This window comes from Nomascus leucogenys, chromosome 22a, assembly GCF_006542625.1.
Source record: "Nomascus leucogenys isolate Asia chromosome 22a, Asia_NLE_v1, whole genome shotgun sequence".
In the NCBI taxonomy this organism is placed as follows: Eukaryota; Metazoa; Chordata; class Mammalia; order Primates; family Hylobatidae; genus Nomascus; species Nomascus leucogenys.
In genome coordinates, this window is record NC_044402.1 from 121,013,409 (window position 1) to 121,035,916 (window position 22,508).

A 22,508-nucleotide genomic window follows, 5' to 3' on the forward strand; every position below is an offset into this window, starting at 1 on the left:
AAACAACTGTGGCAGGAACAGTAATATTTGCCAAATATCAGATTGCTCCTCTACATTTCCCAGCCTCTTTTGTACTTCATGTAAGGTCATAAGACCAGTTCCGGTCAATGTCCTTGGAGTGAAAGTGATTCTTTGCACTGCAGATTTAAGGGAATAGGGGTGATTGTGAGTTCTCCACGCTCCTTTCCCCTGATGTGGCAATCTTGAACGTCACGTGTGGAAGACATGGCGATGTTACGAGAGGATGGAGTAGTCTCAGTCTGGGCCCTAACTGAATGTAGAGCAAAGCCTGCTGATCTGTGTTGGATACATCTTGTAAACACCCATGTTTAACCTCTGCAGTGTGGAGACAGTGAGATTTGGGTCTATATGTGATACCAGAATTACCTTGCCTAAAACAAATACCTTTTTCAGGGAAAAAAGGTTTGTTTCCTGGCTTCTCTTAACATACTGCCTACAGGTAAATATAGGTATTTACCATAGAACAAAGGTTTATGTCCCTTTTCATGGAAAAGGGAAAGAACTATGACATCCAAACTTATACAGAATGTCATTGCTAAACAAGCTGTTCTCATTTACGTAGCATATAAGGATAATGAAATTAATAAGAGAAAACTGAAAAAGGCATACTATGAATATAAAATATTTTCCATCTGCTATTTCTTCCTTTCTAAATACACCACACAGATGTAAAGGCACCTGGATGTCTTAGGAATCAAAATTGTGACCATCTAATGTCGAAATTCAGCATATTAAACACGTAAAAATGCAATGAGATGTTTCCCTGCAGCTGTTTCTGATGCACAGTTCATTGTCTGTCTCAATTAGAAACTCATCTTTTGCAGCACCATTTCCTTCTCTGTGGATGATTTGATCAAACATCCTATTGTGTAAGCCAAAAACATAGCTTTACCAAATCAGCCATATTATTGTTTAAAACTCATCATTCATTACATTATTCTTCATCAAAGCTTATGATACTAATATCTGTGAAGAAAAACAATCTCAAATGAAGATTTTCAAATCCACTTGACTAGAAGTAGTCTGTGAACAGAGCTTTTCCCCCCCCTACTTTTTATATTTTTTAAAGACAAAATGATTCGGTCTTGTATGGATCATGACAATACCAAACAGATGCAAATAAATATTAAAGTAATATATTTTAGCATTGGATCACAGCCCAAATTCTTTGCCCCAGAAAATTACACAAATGCTCTATTGTGCATGTGGTTTACATTTAAGGTGTAATGAACTGTTCAGATAGAGAAGGGCAGGCAACCATATTAAAAATAAACATCAAATTTTAACAAAGACACATCCACTTAGTTTGCAAATAGCCCTAATGGTTTCAGTTTATTGCAGCAACTCCAGCATATAGCATCTTTGGTGAAACCCAATTTCTAATTTCAGAGTTCACAGTGAATCTGGAAAGGCTGCTATGTATAATTCATTCATGGAATAATTGTTTAACTGTGATCACATTGCCTGAGTGAGCACAGTCTCTAATGAGAGGCTAGAAATAAGAGTAAAATAGGAAAACAAATGGTATATAAGTACCCAAGACTGTGTAACCAAGACCACTGATTGAGAAGTCAGTCACAATCTATTTGTGACATGCATCATTATAATAGCACTTACTGACTAGTATTGTGATACCCCGCTCTTGGTTCTGATGTTATCATGTTACACAGCTCTATTGAGAAAGCCTGAGAAGAAACAGAAAGAATGTGCTCTTCCCATATTACTTTAGGTTTCAAGGCACCAGCAAGGCATATTTCAAATGCTTGTAACTCACATGCACACATCTGAAAACACACACACTCTGCAAGCTTGGTGTTTGCCATCTTTTTTTCTAATGACAGATATACCCTGCTTTTTGCCTCAATAAGTGGGTCTTTGAAACCAGAGAAATAATCTTGATTCTCAGCCCAAAGAAAGGCTGGGATGTTGTCTTTGCAAAAGATCAGTAAGTGGAATCTATTGTTCCAGTAAACCCCTATGTTCTAGTTTACAGTTATAAACCATAAACTGTTAACTTCTCCTGGAGTCTTTCAAGATTCAGCTGATAAAATGACAACCACTCTTGAAATGAAACAGCCAATTTCCGATTTTGACATTGGTTAGAATTCTGTCATTGGCAACATCACCTCCCTCTTTGCTTGCTAGAGACTGAGAGAGCAATTGTGTCACCCATTTGGGCTGACCAATGCATGAGTGGCAGGATTCCAACTTTGCAGAAATGATGTGAGAAACTTAAGCAAAGAAACTAGGTGGAATTATCCCTCCAGGTTGTCTAACACCAGTCAGTACATTAATTAAATCTTCAAATTAGTTACTGACACCAATGTTTTTTTCTGTTATAATGGTCATTAAGGTGAACCTGGATTTGCTATAATATCAAAATGTTTCCAAATCCCTTCTTACGTTCTTATATTTCTCATAGATTTTCATTTCTAAAAGTCAGATGCTATTTTTCATTTACCCATTGAGTGAGACTTTTCCCAACTATCTGAAACTTCCCTGGTTTCCAAAAACTTGTAGTTTCACACAAAAAAAATCGTGAACGCCAGACGTGGTGGCTCACGCTTGTAATCCCAGCACTTTGGGAGGCCGAGGCGGGCGGATCACAAGGTCAGGAGATCGAGACCACAGTGAAACCCCGTCTCTACTAAAAATACAAAAAAATTAGCCGGGCGTGGTGGCAGGCGCCTGTAGTCCCAGCTACTCGGAGAGGCTGAGGCAGGAGAATGATGTGAACCCGGGAGGCGGAGCTTGCAGTGAGCCGAGATTGCACCACTGCACTCCAGCCTGGGCGACAGAGTGAGACTCTGTCTCAAAAAAAACAAAAACAAAAACAAACAAACAAACAAAAAATCGTGAACACAGATTTACAAAAGAGATTTGCAAAAAAGAAAGGCAAAAATGGAATAAAATGTAATCAGTTACCTAAGATGAATTTAACATCTGTAACTTTCTTTGAACCACTTTTTGCGGGCTCGTTCACTGAAGGGTTTTGCAGAAAGATGGAGTTGACCTAGTTGTCCTGGGGTTACTTCATGGCATACCTGATTTTCACATATCCTGTAAGGAGTTGGCATTGTCTCAGGCAAGAAATTCTATTATTTACCCTCCTTCTGAGGAATTTTGCATTTTACAAAGACCAGGAAGCTCTAGGGACTTTTACAAGTGCCGAACACACTTGGGGCCACTAGGAAAAGAACAAGAACAAGGGTTAAAGGAAGTTAAAAGCCTGTGGGTGGGTGGTTAAAAAAAAACCTGAAAAGGTCAGTTTAAAGTACAGGCAGGAAAAATAGAAAAATAAGAATCCCTACAGAAATCTTATAATAATATTGGGAAACTCATTTATAGTGAAGGGAATGAACGAAATCCACCTGGTTATTACTGGAAGTGGAAAAAATATTTTAATCTACTTGCTGTTTATTAAAATTGTCTTACAGCCCATGCCAAATTTTCTGTTTTTTAATGACTAAAGTAATATGTGCATTAAACCAAACTCCAACAATATGTGTGTTAAAAATACTGTTTTTCACTCTTGTACTTTTCATTTTTAATCTTTCCCACTCTTCCTCATTTTAATAACTATAATAACTATAAAAATTGTTCCTATAATCTTGCTACTCAAAGCATGGTCCTTGAATCAGCAGCATTGGCATCCTGCGAGTTTAGTAGAAATAAAGAATTTTAGGCTAGATCTGTTGAATTGGAATCTGCATTTTAACAAGATCTGTCGTCATTTATATGCTGATTAAAGTTAGGAAGTACTGTTCTGTAACACTGAAATTTCACTTACTGGACTCTATCCTATAGAAACACACTAGCACATGTGTGCCTATGTGTGTGTGTGAGAGGGAGAGAGATATTTGTAATAGCAAAAAATTAGAAATATTGAAAATGTCTACTGGCAGGGAACAAATAAATAAATTATGATATAGTCACGAAGTGGAATGCATTGCAGAGTGACTTCTTTCTTTCAGTTTTAGTCATTAATCATCCAGCTGATGCTTTTGGGCCTATCTTTTCCTAATGAAGAGACCCGCCAACATGTTTTACTAAATGGAATAAGATCTACCATAAAGACATGCTATTCAAATCCTTTAGGGATGAAAGTATCTAGAGTTAAGTTTTTCAATAACTTTAAAAAATATTGTGTATTATACTACACATTATAATTTGTAGATTATATAACACATAAACATATATTACACAATAAATTAAACAAACGGTAAATATCCATCTAGTATCTCTTGCATCCCTCACTTTCCCCATTTATCCCCAGTTGCTGCCCGTTAGCTGGCCAAGCAGCATAGAGGTTGACTCAGTTCATTTCAAAGGGACACAGACCTGCTCCCAAATCCGAAGGTGTGAAAGAGCCAGAGTGCGTGATCTGTCCACCAGGGAAGACCTGTTGTCTTCCAGCAGTGCTTCAGTTGTTGCTACCTGGAGTCATGTTGAATCATGGGCACCTATGCAGCCTAATCTATATTGTCCATAATTGCAAGGCCGCCCCTACTGGGCCTCAACCTTGTCTGGACCACAGGGATATTTGCAGGGCACTTAATCCCACTCCCCTTCTACGTGGTTTCCGTGGGTTTCTCGTCAAAGGTTTAGCCACTACTCCTAAAGTGCATTTACTGTATCTGGGTGACTGAGTTAGGAAGAGGAGCACCTGGTTCAATAATGAATCCAGGTAGCAACAACTGAAGCAATGATGGGAGAGAACAGGACTTCCCTAGCGACTGATCACATAACCTGTTCTTTCTCAACTTGCCATTTGGGAGTAGGTCTCTCTCCCTAACCACATGCTGTTCTGTGGCTATATATTTGTAGACCGAAATGCTACAGGAGAGAACAGCCTCCAAAGAGATACTTTAACTCACTGATTCTCAACCCTACATTACCTAGGGATCTTTATATAATGCTGACAGCCAGGTCCAAACCCCTGAGATCCTGATCCAATTGGGCTGCATTGAAAAACATTTAAAATGATTTTATTTAATCATCAGAATAACCACAGAGGAATAGGGATGAAGAATTGAAGGGCTTAAAAACCTCGGAATGAATGCCCAAGTGTCCTGCCTACAGGGGCCTTGCTATTCCGCCACTCACTCCCTTGCTTTGCAATGAGACGTAAAGTTCAAGCACCAGAATGTTGCTGAGCTCTGGTATGGATTTGAGCACCTGGATTTGTCTGTTTTAGGATGGTGCTCAGAAGTGTGACTGACATACAGCATACGTTACAAGCTGGAAGGGTCTGGATTCTCCATTCAGATCACAATTTGAGACCCATCAGGCACTCCTGCTGGGAGAGAGGAAAAAGCACACTGTTCAATACTTTGTCTTAAAATGTAAAGTTAATGGAGCAGCCTGACTAATATAATGAATTTATTTTGATCTATAACATACTGTTTGATATGTTAGAATGAAGTTTAAATTAGCTACAGTAAACAACAAAGAAATGTACTAAGTTCATTCTAGAAACAGCTTTTAAAAAATAACCAGGATAATTTTTCAGTTTTACATGGAATTCAGATACCAGTAGAAGGAGCTATTGTTGGATGGTTCAGTTGTATGATTAGATGCTCTTTTGGACAGGATCTGTGAGCACTGGATGCAGATTACTAAGCCATTTACAATTCATTACTGCATTATAGGTATTAATATCACTTTCATTTTTATCACATCTTGGGGCCAAAAATTTTTTTAAAAGGTCATTTAGCTTTCAGAAACCTATGAATTATGGTGAAAGCATTGTTCTTTCTCTGACTTTAATGTGCTCATTTAGAGAAAAGTTACAGGAAAATACTTTCACTTAAGCTCTGAATCTGACCCTCCTGCAATCCCTCACATAAAATAACTTGTCATTAATGACTTCTTGTATTCTCTGTGCTCATTACTGATTACATAAATATTTTCTTAACTTACAATAGCATTCAGAGTAAAAGGATGTTTACCATTTTTAGAATAATAAAACTCCAATTGTAAAAACTCAGGGACTGACTCACCAGAACGATCTAAGATTAGAATTCTTGATTCAATTAGAGAGGACAAGGAGAATTTACCTGCTAAGTGTCAAGCACAGAAAACAGCCATTTGGTTTTCATTCTAACAAGAATAAAATAAAATGTTGACCTGTTGCCTCGTTGGGTGACTTTCAAAAGATACCTAAGGTGAGAAAGTGGTTGATGATCAATATATTTTAATTATAGTAGAAGAGAACACTTTGTTTGAAAATGTGAGGGATTCAGCCTGGCACAGTGGCTCATGCTTGTAAGCCCAGCACTTTGAGAGGCCGAGGCAGGCAGAGCACGAAGTCAAGAAATCAAGACCATTCTGGTCAACATAGTGAAACCCCGTCTCTACTAAAAATACAAAAGTTAGCTGGTCGTGGTGGTGTGCGCCTGTAGTCCCAGTTACTTGGGAGGCTGAGGCAGGAGAATCACTTGAACAGAGGTTGCATTGAGCTGAGACCATGCCACTGCATTCCAGCCTGGCGACAGAGTGAAACTCTGTCTCAAAACAAAGCAAACAAAAAATATGAAGGATTCAAGCACAGCACTTCTCTAACTAGCTGCTAATTATTTATTCCCTATTTCATTTTCATTACTTAAGAATCAAAGAAAATAATATTTATTTTTTATTTTGTTTATTTTTAATTTTTGTGGGTATGTAGTAGGTGTACATATTTGTGGGGTACATGAGATGTTTTGATACAGGAATGCAATGTGTAATAATCACATCATGGAAAATGGGGTATCCTTCCCTCAAGCTTTTATTCTTTGTGTTACAAACAATCCAGTTATGTTCTTTAGTCATTTAAAAATGTCTGATTAAATTATTATTGGCTATAGATACTCTGTTGTTCTATCAAATACTAGGTCTTATTCATCTTTTCTAGCTAATTTTTTTCTACCCATTAACTATCCTTGCCTCCCCACCAACACCTCGCTACCCTTTTCAGCCTCTGGTAACCATCCTTCTACTCTCTATCTCCTTGAGTTCAATTATTTTGATTTTTAGATCCCATAAAAAAGTTGGAACATGCAGTGTTTGTCTCTCTGTGCCTGCCTTATTTCACGTAACATAATGATCTCCAGTTCCATCCATGTTGTTGCAGATGACAGGATCTCATTCCTTTTTATGGCAGAATGGTAGTATATGTACCACCTTTTCTTTATTCATTCATCTGTTGATGGACACTTAGGTTGCTTTCAAATTGCGGCTATTGTGAACAGTGCTGCAACAAACATGGGAGTGCAGCTATTTCTTCAGTATACTGATTTGCTTTCTCTTGGGTGTGTACCCAGCAGTGGGACTGCTGGATCACATGGTAGCTCTATTATTAGTTTTTTGAGGAACCTCTAAACTAGTTTTTTTTTTTTTTTTTTTTTTTTGAGACAGAGTTTCACTCTTTTACCCAGGCTAGAGTGAAGTGGCACAATCTCGGCTCACTGCAACTTCTGCTGTCTGGGTTCAAGCGATTCTCCTGTCTCAGCCTCCCAAGTAGCTGGGATTATAAAGGTGTCCGCCACCATGCCTGGCTAATTTTTTGTATTTTTAGTACAGATAGGGTTTCACAGTGTTGGCCAGGCTGATCTCAAACTCCTGAACTCAGGTGATCCACCCGCCTCAGCCTCTGAAAGTGCTAGGGTTACAGGTGTGAGCCACCATGCCTGGCCCAAACTATTCTTCATAGTGGTTGTATTAATTTACATTCCCACCAAGAATGTATGAGGGTTTCCTTCTCTCTGCATCTTTGCCGCCATTTATTATTGTCTGTCTTTTGGATAAAGCCATCTTAACTGAGGTGAGATGATATCTCATTGTAGTTTTGATTTGCATTTCTCTGATGATCAATGATGTTGAGCACCTTTTCAAATGCTTCTTTGCTATTTGTATTCTTCTTTGGAGAAATGTCTATTCAAATCTTTGTCTATTTTTAAAATTGGATTATTAGATTTTTTTCCTATAGAGTTGTTTCAGCTCCTTATATATTCTGATTATTAATCTCTTGTCAGATGAGTAGTTTGCAAATATTTTCTCCCATTCTGTGGGTTTACTTTTCACGTTGTTGATTGTTTCCCTCAATCTTATCAGTCAAGAAATTTTTGCTCAGACCGACGTCCTGGAGAGTTTCACCATTTTTTTTTTTTAGTAGTTTCATAGTTTGAGGTCTTAGATTTAACTTTTTAATCCATTTTCATTTTATTTTTGTCTATGGTGAGAGTTAAGGGTCTAGTTTCATTCTTCTGCATATGGATATCCAGCTTTCCCAGCACCGTTTATTGAAGAGACTGTTCTTTCTCAAGTATATGTTCTTGGTGCTCAGTGAATGTTCTTGGTGTATGTTAAAAATGAATTCACTGTAGGAGTGTGGATTTATTTCTTGATTCTCTATTCTTTTCCATTGGTCTGTGTGTCTGTTTTCATGCCAGCACCATGTTGTTTTGATTACTATAGCTCTGTGGTATAATTTGAAGTCAGGTAATATGATTCCTCCAGTTTTGTTCTTTTTGCTCAAAATAGCTTTGGCTATTCTGGGTCTTTTGTGGTTCCATAAAAATGTTAGGACTGGTCTTTCTATTTCTGTGAAGAATGTCATTGGTACTTTGATAGAGATTGCATTGAATCTGTAGATTGCTTTAGATAGTATGGACATTTTAACAATATTGATTCTTTCAATCCATGAACACAGAACACTTTTCCCTTTTTTGTGTCCTCTTCCGTTTCTTTCAGCAATGTTTTATAGTTTTCATTGTAGAGATTTTTCACTTCTTTGGTTAATTCCTAGGTACTTAATTTTATTTGTGGCTATTATTATAAATGCGATAACTTTTTAAATTTCTTTTTCTGATTGTTCCCTGTTGGCATACAGAAATGCTACTGATTTTTGTATGTTGATTTTGTATCTTGCAACTTTACTGAATTTATTTATCTGTTCTAATAGTTTTTTAATGGAATCTTTAGGTTTTTCCAAATTTAAGATCATATCATCTGTAAACAAGGATAATTTGACTTCTTCCTTTCCAATTTAAATGCCGTTTCTTTCTTTCCTTTGTGTAATTGCTCTATCTAGGACTTCCAGTACTATGTTGAATAACAGTGGTAAAAGTGGGTATTCTCGTCTTATACAAGGTCTTAGAGAAAAGGCTTTCATTCTTTCCCCATTCAGTGTGATACTAGCTGCAAGTCCTTTTTATGTGGCTTTTATTGTGTTGTGGTATACTCAGTTTTCTGAGGTTTTTTTTTTTATCATGAAGAAACATTGAGTTTTATCAAATGCCTTTTCAATGTCAATTGAAATGATCATATGGTTTTTGTCCTTCATTCTGTGGATATGATGTATCACATTGATTTGTGTAAGTTGAACCATCCTTGCATCCCTGAAATAAATCCCACTTGATCATGATGAACGATCTTTTTAATGTGTTGTTGAACTTGGTTTGCTAGTATGTTTTTAAGGATTTTTGAATCAATATTCATCAGAGATAGGCCTGTGTTTTCTTTCTTTGATGTGTCTTTATCTGTTTTCAGTATCAGGGTAATATTTTTCTTGTAGAATGAGTTTGGAAGTGTTCCCTCCTCCTCTATTTTCCAGAGTAGTTTGAGTAGCATTGGTATTAGTTCTTTAAATGTCTGGTAGAATTTAACAGTGTAGCCATCAGGCCCTGGACTTTTCTTTACTGGGGAACTTATTATTACGGTTTCAATCTCATTACTTATTATTGGTCTGTTCAGGTTTTAGATTTCTTCCTGATTCAATCTTGGTAGGTTGTATGTGTCTAGAATTTTTCCATTTCTTCTAGATTTTCCAAATTTTTGATATATAGTTGCTCATAGTAGCCATTTATGAGCCTTTGAATTTCTGCAGTATCAGTAGTCATGTCTCCTTTTCCATTTCTGATTTTGTTTATTTGGATATCCTCTTGTTTTTTGCTAGTTAGTCTGGCTAAAGGTTCATCAATTTTGCTTAACTTTCCAGAAAACCAACTTCTTGTTTCATTATTTTTTTGTATTTTCTTCTTTTCAATTTCATTTATTTTTGCTCTGATCTTATTATTTCTCTTCTTCTACTAATTTTGGGTTTGATTTGATTTTACTTTTCTAGTTCTTTTTTTTATTATACTTTAAGTTCTAGGATAGCATGCACAACGTGCAGTTTTGTTACATATGTATACATGTGTCATGTTGGTGTGCTGCACCCGTTAAATCATCATTTACATTAGGTATATCTCCTAATGCTATCCCTTCCCATTTCCCCCATCCCATGGCAGGCCCCGGTGTGTGATGTTCCCCACCCTGTGTCCAAGTGTTCTCACTGTTCAATTCCCACCTATGAGTGAGAACATGCGGTGTTTGGTTTTTTGTCCTTGTGATAGTTTGCTCAAGATGATGGTTTCTAGCTTCATCCATGTCTCTACAAAGGACGTGAACTCTTCCTTTTTTATGGCTGCATAGTATTCCATGGTGTATATGTGCCACATTTTCTTAATCCAGTCTATCATTGATGGACATTTGGATTGGTTCCAAGTCTTTGCTATTGTGAATAGTGCCACAATAAACATACGTGTGATTGTGTCTTTATAGCAGCATGATTTATAATCCTGTGGGTATATGCCCAGTAATGGGATGGCTGGGTCAAATGGTATTTCTAGTTCTAGATTCTTGAGGAATTTCTAGACTGTCTTCCACAGTGGTTGAACTAGTTTACAGTCCCACCAACAGTGTAAAAGTTTTCCTATTTCTCCACATCCTGTCCAGCACCTGTTGTTTCCTGACTTTTTAATGATCGCCATTCTAACTGGTGTGAGATGGTATCTCATTATGGTTTTGTTTTGCATTTCTCTGATGGCCGGTGATAATGAGCATCTTTTCATGTGTCTGTTGGCTGCATAAATGTCTTCTTTTGAGAAGTGTCTGTTTATATCCTTTGCTCATTTGTTGATGGGGTTGTTTGATTTTTTCTTGTAAATTTGTGTTCTTTGTAGATTCTGGATATTAGCCCTTTGTCAGATGGGTAGATTGCAAAAATTTTTTCCCATTTTGTAGGTTGCCTGTTCACTCTGATGGTAGTTTCTTTTGCTGTGCAGAAGCTCTTTAGTTTAATTAGATCCCATTTGTCAATTTTGGCTCCTGTTGTCATTGCTTTTGGTGTTTTAGTCATGAAGTCCTTGCCCATGCCTATGTCCTGAATGGTATTGCCTAGGTATTCTTCTAGGGTTTTTATGGTTTTAGGTCTAACATTTAAGTCTTTAATCCATCTTGAATTAATTTTAGTATAAGGTGTAAGGAAGGGATCCAGTTTCAGCTTTCTACATATAGCTAGCCAGTTTTCCCAGCACCATTTATTAAATAGGGAATCCTTTCCCCATTTCTTGTTTTTGTCAGGTTTGTCAAAGATCAGATAGTTGTAGATGTGTGGTATTATTTCTGAGGGTTCTATTCTGTTCCATTGGTCTATATCTCTGTTTTGGTACCACTACCATGCTGTTTTGGTTACTGTAGCCTTGTAGTATAGTTTGAAGTCAGGTAGTGTAATGCCTCCAGCTTTGTTCTTTTGGCTTAGGATTGTCTTGGAAATGCGGGCTCTTTTTTGGTTCCATATGAACTTTAAAGTAGTTTTTTCCAGTTCTGTGAAGAAAGTCATTGGTAGCTTGATGGGGATGGCATTGAATGTATAAATTACCTTGGGCAGTATGGCCATTTTCACGATATTGATTCTTCCTATCCATGAGCATGGAATGTTCTTCCATTTGTTTGTGTCCTCTTTTATTTCGTTGAGCAGTGGTTTGTAGTTCTCCTTGAAGAGGTCCTTCACATCCCTTGTAAGTTGGATTCCTAGGTATTTTATTCTCTTTGAAGCAATTGTGAATGGGACTTCACTCATGATTTGGCTCTTTGTTTGTCTGTTGTTGGTGTATACGAATGCTTGTAATTTTTGCACATCGATTTTGTATCCTGAGACTTTGCTGAAGTTGCTTATCAGCTTAAGGAGATTTTTGGCTGAGACAATGGGGTTTTCTAAATATACAATCATGTCATCTGCAAACAGGGACAATTTGACTTCCTCTTTTCCTAATTGAACACCCTTTATTTCTTTCTCTTGCCTGATTGCCCTGGCCAGAACTTCCAACACTATGTTGAATAGGAGTGATGAGAGAGGGCATCCCTGTCTCGTGCCAGTTTTCAAAGGGAATGCTTCCAGTTTTTGCCCATTTAGTATAATATTGGCTGTGGGTTTGTCATAAATAGCTCTTATTATTTTGAGATACATCTCATCAATACCTAGTGTATTGAGAGTTTTTAGCATGAAGGGTTGTTGAATTTTGTCAAAGGCCTTTTCTGCGTCTATTGAGATAATCATGTGGTTTTTGTCTTTGGTTCTATGATGGATTATGTTTATTGATTTGCATATGTTGAACCAGCCTTACATCCCAGGGATGAAGCCAACTTGATTGTGGTGGGTAAGGTTTTTCATGTGCTACTGGATTTGGTTTGCCAGTATTTTATTGAGGATTTTTGCATAATGTTCGTCAGGGATATTGGTCTAAAATTCTTTTTTGTTTTGTCTCTGCCAGCCTTTGGTATCAGGATGATGTTGGCCACATAAAATTAATTAGGGAGGATTCCCTGTTTTTCTATTGATTGGAATAATTTCAGAAGGAATGGTACCAGCTCCTCCTTGTACCTCTGGTAGAATTTGGCTGTGAATCCATCTGGTCCTGGACTTTTTTGGTTGGTAGGCTATTAATTATTGCCTCAATTTCTTCACCTGTTATTGGTCTATTCAGGGATTCAACTTCTTCCTGGTTTAGTCTTGGGAGGGTGTATGCGTCCAGGAATTTATCCATTTCTTCTAGATTTTCTAGTTTGTTTGCATAGAGGTGTTTATAGTATTCTCTGATGGTAGTTTGTATTTCTGTGGGATCGGTGGTGATATCCCCTTTATCATTTTTTATTGCGTCTATTTGATCCTTCTCTCTTTTCTTCTTTATTAGTCTTGCTAGCAGTCTATCAATTTTGTTGATCTTTTCAAAAAACCAGCTCCTGGATTCATTGATTTTTTGAAGGGTTTTTTGTGTCTCTGTTTCCTTCAGTTCTGCTCTGATCTTAGTTGTTTCTTGCCTTCTGCTAGCTTTTCAATGTGTTTGCTCTTGCTTCTCTAGTTCTTTTAATTGTGATGTTAGGGTGTCACTTTTAGATATTTCCTGCTTTCTCTTGTGGGCATTTAGTGCTATAAATTTCCCTCTACACACTGCTTTGAATGTGTCCCAGAGATTCTGGTATGTTGTGTCTTTGTTCTCACTGGTTTCAAAGAACAACTATTTCTGCCTTCATTTCGTTATGTACCCAGTAGTCATTGAGGAGCAGTTTGTTCAGTTTCCATGTAGTTGAGTGGTTTTGAGTGAGTTTCTTAATCCTGAGTTCTAGTTTGATTGCACTGTGGTCTGAGAGACAGCTTGTTATAATTTCTGTTCGTTTACATTTGCTGAGGAGTGTACTTCCAACTATGTGGTCAATTTTGCAATAAGTGTGATATGGTGCTGAGAAGAATGTATATTCTGTTGCTTTGGGGTGGAGAGTTCTGTAGATGTCTATTAGGTCCACTTGGTGCAGAGCTGAGTTCAATTCCTGGATATCCTTGTTAACTTTCTGTCTCATTGATCTGTCTAATGTTGACAGTGGGGTGTTAAAGTCTCCCACTATTATTTTGTGGTAGTCTAAATCTCTTTGTAGGTCTCTAAGGACTTGCTTTATGAATCTGGGTGCTCCTGTATTTGGTGCATATATATTTAGGATAGTTAGCTCTTCTTATTGAATTGATCCCTTTACCATTATGTAATGGCCTTCTTTGTCCCTTTTGATCTTTGTTGGCTTAAAGTCTGTTTTATCAGAGACTAGGATTGCAACCCCTGCTTTTTTTTGTTTTCCATTTGCTTGGTAGATCTTCCTCCATCCCTTTATTTTGAGCCTATGTGTGTCTCTGCATGTGAGATGGGTCTCCTGAATACAGCACGCTTATGAGTCTTGACTCTTTATCCAATTTGCCAGTCTGTGTCTTTTAATTGGAGCGTTTAGCCCATTTACATTTAAGGTTAATATTGTTATGTGTGAATTTGATCCTGTCATTATGATGTTTGCTGGTTATTTTGCTGGTTAGTTGATGCAGTTTCTTCCTAGCATTGATGGTCTTTACAATTTGGCATGTTTTTGCAGTGGTTGGTACCGGTTGTTCCTTTCCATGTTTAGTGCTTCCTTCAGGAGCTCTTTTAGGGCAGGCCTGGTGGTGACAAAATCTCTCAGCATTTGCTTGTCTGTAAAGGATTTTATTTCTCCTTCACTTATGAAGCTTAGTTTGGCTGGATATGAAATTCTGGGTTGAAAATTCTTTTCTTTAAGAATGTTGAATATTGGCCCCCACTCTCTTCTGGCTTTTAGAGTTTCTGCTGAGGGATCCACTGTTAGTCTGATGGGCTTCTCTTTGTGGGTAACCCAACCTTTCTCTCCGGCTGCCCTTAACATTTTTTCCTTCATTTCAACTTTGGTGAGTTTGACAATTATGTGTCTTGGAGTTGCTCTTCTTGAGGAGTATCTTTGTGGTGTTCTCTGTATTTCCTGAATTTGAATGTTGTCCTGCCTCGCTAGGTTGGGGAAGTTCTCCTAGATAATATCCTGCAGAGTGTTTTCCAACTTGGTTCCATTCTCCCCATCGCTTTCAGGTACACCAATCCGACATAGATTTGGTCTTTTCACATAGTCTCATATTTCTTGGAGGCTTTGTTCGTTTCTTTTTACTCTTTTTTTCTGTAAACTTCTCTTCTCATTTCATTTCATTCATTTGGTCTTCAATCACTGATACCCTTCTTCCACTTGATCAAATCATCTACTGAAGCTTGTGCGTGCATCACGTAGTTCTCGTGCCATAGTTTTCAGCTCCATCAAGTCATTTAAGGACTTCTCTACACTGTTTATTCTAGTTAGCCATTTGTCTAGTCTTTTTTCAAGGTTTTTAGCTTCTTTGGATGGGTTCAAAAATCCTCCTTTAGCTCGGAGAAGTTTATTACCTTTTGTCTGAAGCCTTCTTCTCTCAACTCATCAAAGTCATTCTCCATCTAGCTTTGTTCCATTGCTGGCGAGGAGGTGCATTCCTTTGGAAGAGAAGAGGCACTCTGATTTTTAGAATTTTCAGCTTTTCTGCTCTGGTTTCTCCCCATCTGTGTGGTTTTATCTACCTTTGGTCTTTGATGATGGTGATGTACAGATGGAGTTTTGCTGTGGATGTCCTTTCTGTTTGTTAGTTTTCCTTCTAACAGTCAGGATCCTCAGCTGCATGTCTGTTGGAGTTTGCTGGAGGTCCACTCCAGACCCTGTTTGCCTGGGTATCACCAGAGGAGGCTGCAGAACAGCAAATATTGCAGAACGGCAGATGTTGCTGCCTGATCCTCCCTCTGAAAGCTTTGTCTCAGAGGGGCACCCAGCTGCATGAGGTGTCATTTGGCCCCTAGTGGGAGGTTTCTCCCAGTTAGGCTACTTGGGGGTAAGGTACCCACTTGAGGAGGCAGTCTGTCCATTCTCAGATCTCAAACTCCATGCTGGGAGAACCACTACTCTCTTCAAAGCTGTCAGACAGGGATGTTTAAGTCTGCAGGAGTTTCTGTTGCCTTTTGTTCAGCTATGCCCTCTCCCCAGAGGTGGAGTCCACAGAGGCAGGCAGGCTTCCTTGAGCTGTGGTGGGCCCCACCCAGTTTGAGCTTCCCAGCCATTTTGTTTACCTACTCAAGCCTCAGCAATGGGGGATACCCCTCCCTGAGCCTGACTGCTGCCTTGCAGTTCGATCTCAGACTGCTGTGCTACCAGTGATCAAGGTTCCATGGGCATTGGGCCCTCTGAGCCAGGCATGGGATATAACCTCCTGGTGTGCCATTTGCTAAGGCCATTGGAAAATTGTGGTATTAGGGTGGGAGTGTCCTGATTTTCCAGGTACCACCTGTCATGGCTTCCCTTTGCTAGGAAAGGGAATTCCCTGACCCCTTGCACATCCTGGGTGAGGTGATGCCCTGCTCTGCTCCGTGGCCTGCACCCACTGTCCGACAAGCCCCAGTGAGATGAACCCGGTACCTCAGTTGGAAATGCAGAAATCACCTGTCTTCTGTGTCGCTCATGCTGGGAGCTGAAAACTGGATCTGTTCCTATTCGGCCATCTTGGAACATCCCCCCCTTTTCTAGTTCTTTAAGGTGCATTGTTAGGCTGTTTATTTGAAGATTTTCTTCTTTTTTATGTAGGGTCTTATAGTTATAAACTCCCCTCTTAGTACTGCTTTTGCTGTATTCCATAGGTTTCGGTATGTTGTGTTTCCTTTATCATTTGTTTCAAGAAGTTTTTCAATATATTTCCTAATTCTTTATTGACTTGCTGGTCATTTAGGTACACATTGTTTAATTTCCGTATATTTGTATAGTTTCAAAGTTCCTCTTGTTATTGATTTTTAGTTTTATTCCATTATGGTCAGAAAAGATGCTTGAATTATTTCAAGAGTTTTTCAGTGTTTTAAGACTTATTTGGGATTTAACATATGGTCTATCCTTGAGAATGATTCATGTGCTGAGGAAAATAATGTGTATTCTGCAGTTATTTGATGAAATGTTCTGTAAATGTCTATTAGGTCCATTTAGTCTATAGCGCAGATTAAGTCCAATGTTTCTTTGTCAATTTTCTGTCTGGAAGATCTGTCTAATGCTGAAAGTAGGGTGTTGAAGTCTCCAGCTATTATTGTATTGGGGCCTGTCTCTCTCTTTGGCGCTAATAATATTTGCTTTACATATCTGGGTGCTCTAGTGGTGGGTGCATATATATTTATAATTGCTACATCCACTGCTGAATTGACCCCTTTATCATTATATAGTGACCTTCTTTGTCTTGTCTTATAGTTTTTATCTTAAAAACTATTTTGTCTGATATAAGTATAGCCAATCCTGCTCTTTTTTCATTTCCATTGATGTGGAATATCTTTCCATACCTTTATTTTCAGTCTATGTGTGTCTTTATTGATGAAATGTGTTTCTTATAGACAATAGACCATTGTGTCTTATATTTTTAAATATATTCAGTCACTCCATGTCTTTTGATTGGAAAGTTTAATTCATTTACATTTAATGTCACTATTGATAAGTAAGGACTTACTCCTGCCATTTTGTTATTTGTTTTCTGGTTGCTTTGTGGTCCCCTCTCCCTTCTTTCTTTCCTTCCTGTCTAGAAGGAGCTAAATTTAACATAAGAGAGATTAGAGGGTGAATTGATTTGATGAACATTCAATTTTATTTCAGCATCTGGGAGCATTACAGAATTATTTGGTTGTCATTACGTATAATTCTAGAATTTGATCACATGAATATTATAATCATAATACATTAAAGGAAACATTAATAAAGAGAAGTTGACAGCATAATATTTATTGGAAATCGAATTCAAACCAGGCAGCTTTTGGTTCAAATGATTACTTAGACAGGAGTTGTGATCTGTGCTCATCTTGGCTTAAGACCATTACATTTCCTAAAATAAGTATCTAAGAACATTTTGCTTGTGATGAACATTTACACTGGAATATATATTATGGAAAATATTTTTTGCATCATAAATCAATAATGAAATAGCCTAATTCCCATTGATCTGTGGCTAAATGGAAAGTGGGCCACAGCTGGAGACATGCACATAGAAAAACCTGAAGCCTCCCAGATCTCGTGGGTTGTCACTTCACACAGAATGTTTCTGGGCAGGAGCTTTGTCTTTTCTGGGGTTCCTATACCTAGAGAATGTGAGATGAACTCGAAGAAAGCATACACTCTTGTCACTTTTAAAGATCCAAGGTTAATCAAGTCAATAGACTATGCTGAAAGAAGACACTAAATCTTTACTGTTTCTATTAGTTAATAATGAAGAATGATTAATAAACTCTCAGATGTCAGGTTTGTGAATATTTTTAAGCAATTCTTTCTTTTGTGGAACATTTTACCATGAATAAGAAAGAGTAATTCCCTTAAATAATCTATTAGCAGCGGAAAAGCAAACCAAAAATTAGCAAAGAATGGTAACAATAACTATGATGTCTCAGTCTAATTCTGTTAAGAGACAGGTTTAGCATGCTCCAAGGCCAGAGAACAACTTGAAACAAAAGAAACCATAAAAACACAGTCCCCAAACTGTAAGAAGGCCCTAAAAACTCATTCTTCAAAAACCATTTTGCAGGTCTATGGCTAGCCCGGAGAGGGCAGAGCACAAGCTTTGGCATCAGGTAGAGCAGCAGAGGTTTAAATTCGATGTCTCACAGATAGTGGCTGTGTAACCTTGTGCAAGTTAATACACTGATGATGGTTTGTTTGTTTCCAAAGTGAGGATGATAGTGAAATTAGAATAATATGCAGTTAATCATTATTATTCATAGAGTACACATTTGCAAATGTACATACTAGCTAAAATTTATGTGTAGCCCCCAAATTAATACTCGGCAGTGCTTTAGTGGTCATTCGTGGACATGTGTATGCACAGAGCCACAGAAATTCTCAGATATGAGATGCCATATTCCCAGCTGAGAAAGAACAAGGTGTCGACAACATGCATGATGCTCTGCCTTCTTTTTGCAGCTCTCATACTCTAAATAAGCATTTTTTAGGGTACATTTAGTACCATGTTTTTCTCATTTTTGTGCTTTTTTGGGTGATTCTGCTATTTAAAATAGCCCATTCCTAGCTCTGAAGTGCTGTCTAAGTGTTACTGAGCACAAGAAGGCTGTGACATGCCTTACAGGGAAAATATGTATGTTAGCTAAGCTTCATTCAGGCATATGTTATAGTGCTGTGGGCTGTGAGTTCAAGGTTAATGAATCAACTATATATTAAATAAGATATTATTGAACACAAACTAGAACAAGGTTGTATATTGATGAAAATGCTGTCAGCAGAGGCTTGCAGTTCCCTAAACCTGTATTTCCCCTAGTAACAATTGTTCAGTATTAGCAGTGACTTTATAGAACATAACTACTGTGAATAATGAGAAGCAACTATATATGAAGTGTCTGTACACTTTGGATTTAAGCCTATTTCAAAATTGGAATTTCTTCCATCCAACTTGCTGGACCTAAAATATAATGGTATGAATCTGATTTCTCTCCATTTTCTCAATCTCTATCAGCCCCAACATTATCCTCTGGCCTTTTTTACACAGTAGAATAGATTATACTGTAATAATTTTTTTTAAAGAAACATGTTCATTAAGTATAGAATGTATGCCAAGCACTTTGCTAAGAAATAGATGCCCTGCAGCTGCTTGGAGATCTGGTAAGATAGAGACATACGTATCAGTTTGCAATTGAACAAGGCCGTGATGTGATGGATTATGGACAAAGCGCAGTGGCGGCACAGAGGATGGACCAGCTGAATGGTTTTGAAGGGAGAGGGGTAGAGGAAGAGAGGGCTTAATGTGGGATGTGGCATTTTGCCTGGGCTTTAATATATATAATAATGTTCACCAGGCAAAGAAGGTAAAAGCAGACCAAGAGAAGAGAATTTCATGTGAAAAGACACAAAGGTGTAAAAGAACATCTTATGGTCAGTGTGGCTGGAAGGTAGAGTGTGAGGTGGGTTCTGGAGAGGAGGGAGGACCAGGGAGAGGGGCAGGGAGTGCCTAGAGATGAGGCTTGCAGGAGAAGCTGAGACCATATTGTGAGGGCCAGGTATCCAGGATAATTTAATAGAGACTATTAGGAGATTTTTAAAATAATTTTTCATGTGAAAAATACATATATTAAAATTCACAAAATAAAAATGTATACTTTAAACATTCTTTTAAGGTGAATACTCACATAACCATCCCTGGGTCAGAAAACAGAAAATTTCCAGACCCCTAGAAGCTTGCTTCCACAAGCTTCTTTCTAACTCCAATCCCTTCCCCCATAATAAAGGTAAACTCTGTAATGAATTTTATGGTCATCACATCCTTGCTTTTCTTTGTGGTCTCACCACCTATGGTAGGTAGAATAATGATCTCCCCAAACCTGAGCGCCTATGTCCTAGTCTCCCAGAACCTGTGGATGTGTTATCTTATGTGACAAAAGAGACCTTGCAGATGTGATTAAAATAGGGATCTTGAGATGGGAGAGCACCCTCGATTACCTAGGTGGGTCCAATGTAATCTCAGGTGTCCTTAAAAGCGAAAGAGGGAGGCAGGATGGTCAGAGAAGGAGACAGGAAAAAAGAAGCAGATGGCAGAGTGATCTGATTGCTGGAAAGGAGCCACATGAGAAGGAACACAGGAAGCCTCAAGAAACTGAAAAAGGCTAAGAGTGGATTATCCTCTAGAACCTCCAGAAGAAACATCGTTCTTCTGGCCTCTTATTTTTTTAAATTTATTTTATTTTTTATTTATTTTTATTTTTTGAGATGGATTCTCGCTCTGTCACTCAGGCTAGAGTGCAGTAACGCAATCTTGGCTCACTGCAACCTCCACCTCCTGGGTTCAAGCAATTCTCCTGCCTCAGCCTCCTGAGTAGCTGGGATTACAGGCACCCACCATCATGCTCAGCTAAATTTTTGTTGTTGTTGTTGTTGTTTTTGTATTTTTAGTAGAGACAGGGTTTCACCATGTTGGCCAGGCTGGTCTCAAACTCCTGACTTCACGTGATCTGCTCCCCTCGGCCTCCCAAAGTGCTGGGATTACAAGCGTGGATTACACACCCAGCATGGCCTCTTAAATTTAGCTCCATCATACCCATTTCAGACTTTCGTCTTCCCAAACTGTAAGATAATAACTTTTTGCTGTTTGAAGTCACCAAGTTTATGGTAACTTGTTACGGCAGCAATGGGATACTAATATACCACCCAACATTGCATCCCAAAGCACTATTATTTTTTTTTTTTAACTTTCTGTAAGTAGAATCCTTGTGAACATTCTTTCTTGTCTGGCTTCTTTTTCTGCACCCTGTGTTGTTGGACATAGGCAATTTATTTTGAGGCAGAAGAGTGACAAGACCAGATCTATATTTTAGAAGCTGACTTTAACGTCAGTGTTCTGCCTGGGAAGCATAAAGGCTGAGAGGGGCAGTACCTGGCAAAAGGCCAATGCAGCAAGCCTAGCAAGAAATGGCCAGGACTCAAAAAATAAACAGTGGAGACAGAGACTGGGGAGGAGGGCTCATAACTGAGTTTAGAACATAGAATTGATAGGAATTGATGTCCAAATAGACGTAAGGGATGAGAGGGTAGCTAAGAATAATTCCAAATACTCTAGTTTATACAACTGTGGGGGTGGGATGTGGTGGACACAGGAGAAATTGCTGATATAAGAAGAAAGATAATGTCTTCAGTTTGAAATCTTTGAAGTGCATACCAGCAGATGTTTCCAGATATCAAAAAGTTTCACCTGCAGATAATATTCCAGCTGCTGGGTTGACCTTCTTTTTGGTCAAAAAGATGTAGAGGGAGCAACAGAAACTTCAATGAACAAATCCAATCTTAAAATACAATGGGGATGCCCTACTTTATCCTCAATAATGGATAATTACTTTGTTGTTCAATAGAAGTTAATTTCTACTCCCTCTTTTCCGCTCCAATCACATAACAGGTGTAATTATATCTCACATTTAGGGTGATATAATTAATATAAACCTTTGTAGAGGTGCATTTCCAGAGAGTCTTCTTAGGCAGATGATTTAGGCACTTGTCAGGTTTATCACACAATAGATAAATGTTTTCTTCGTGCAGCTTAATATAACAGGGTATCTGCCTCTGAATGGGAGTGTTTCCAGAGAGTCCAGGCAAACAGTCCGTTTATCGCATCTGACAGCTTTATTGCTTTATCAGTTATTTGCTTAGGGAGAATTTTATTATATGTAAAATACTGACATAAATTATGGGGAGGGGAATTGATTTTTTTTTACATAGGTTTGATTCATTTTTCATTGTTTGTATGTGCCAAGTTTGATATTGCACATTTTCTCCTAGTGTATTTATTTAGTTTACAAGTTATTTCACTGGTTCTACAAATAGTGGTATTTAGTTCTCAATTATTTTATTCCTGTGACTGCAGATGTTCTCAAATTAAGTCATATATATAGCTAATACATAAAATATAGCTATAGGTACATATATGAATGAAATATATAGCTAATAAAATTAAATACATTAACTCTAAGAAGAGTTTTAGAGTTTGGCACTTCAAAATTCAGAGAGATGTGATGCCAGTTTCCCTCCTGGAAATCAGGAGAAACCCAAGAGTAGACCTGGGGAAAGTCATGGAGATTATCACGATCAGGTAGATCCAGGGGGTCAGCCCAGAAAGGACGCCTCAAAGCCATTGTCATGGGGACTGGCCTGCGAAGGTCTGGGTCCAAAAGGCAGATCTGGATCTCAAGCCAAGCAGAGCCAAGAATAGAGACAATGTGCTCAGTTAGTGGAGAGGTTCAAATAGAAAGATAATAGGCATGGAAAGTTGGCAACAG